The following is a 774-nucleotide window of genomic DNA, read 5'->3' on the forward strand; positions in this document are numbered from 1 at the left end:
TCTAAACCTCCCCTGGAGCAACTTGAGGCCATTTCCTCTCGTCCTATCGCTTGTTACTTGGGAGAAGAGACCAACACCCACCTCGCTACAGCCTCCTTTCAGGTAGTTGTAGAGAGCGATGAATTTTATTATTATATGAATTTTATTATTATATGAATTTTATCTCATTATATGAGAGATGGGGGATGATCCATCATGCTCAGTGAAGGGCAGCGAAGGAACCATGTGGGAGGTCGTTGCTGTAATAAATGTTAAATGCAAAATCTATGTTAATGCAGTGGGGTTTGGCACACTTTATGCTCTCCAGGTGATGAAGCCAGGAAGGTGATGCCCTTATGGGCAGAGGAGCCAGGAAATGGAGGACGTCTTGCAGCAGCACCCCACACTCCATCTCCGTGGGATGCAGCACATCTGCCTCTGTGTCCTGGCTCCCCTCCCTGGGGACCAGCAGCACCTGGGTGTCCAGTTAAATTTTATGCAGGTAAAGGGTGTTTCTAACCCCGAGGCAAGCCCTGTTCCCCCCAGGGCATCCAGCCTGGTCTGGCTGCCCTTGGCTCTCCCCATGGCATCAGCCCCATAAGAGCAGGGTGGATGGAGAGGTAGGAAGCGGATACCCCACATCAGGCAAGGCAACGTGTGCTCCGGGGAGGTGGAGGTCTGCGGGCTTTGGGGCTCGAGCCATCACCAGAAAAAATAAGTCAAGAAATCCAAGGGTGGATGGTATCACCATTCTCACCAGCTGAAAAGGAGGTCGGATGCTGCAGGCAGGACCCC

This window comes from Pygoscelis adeliae, unplaced genomic scaffold, assembly GCF_000699105.1.
Source record: "Pygoscelis adeliae isolate BGI_AS28 unplaced genomic scaffold, ASM69910v1 Scaffold202, whole genome shotgun sequence".
NCBI lineage: Eukaryota > Metazoa > Chordata > Aves > Sphenisciformes > Spheniscidae > Pygoscelis > Pygoscelis adeliae.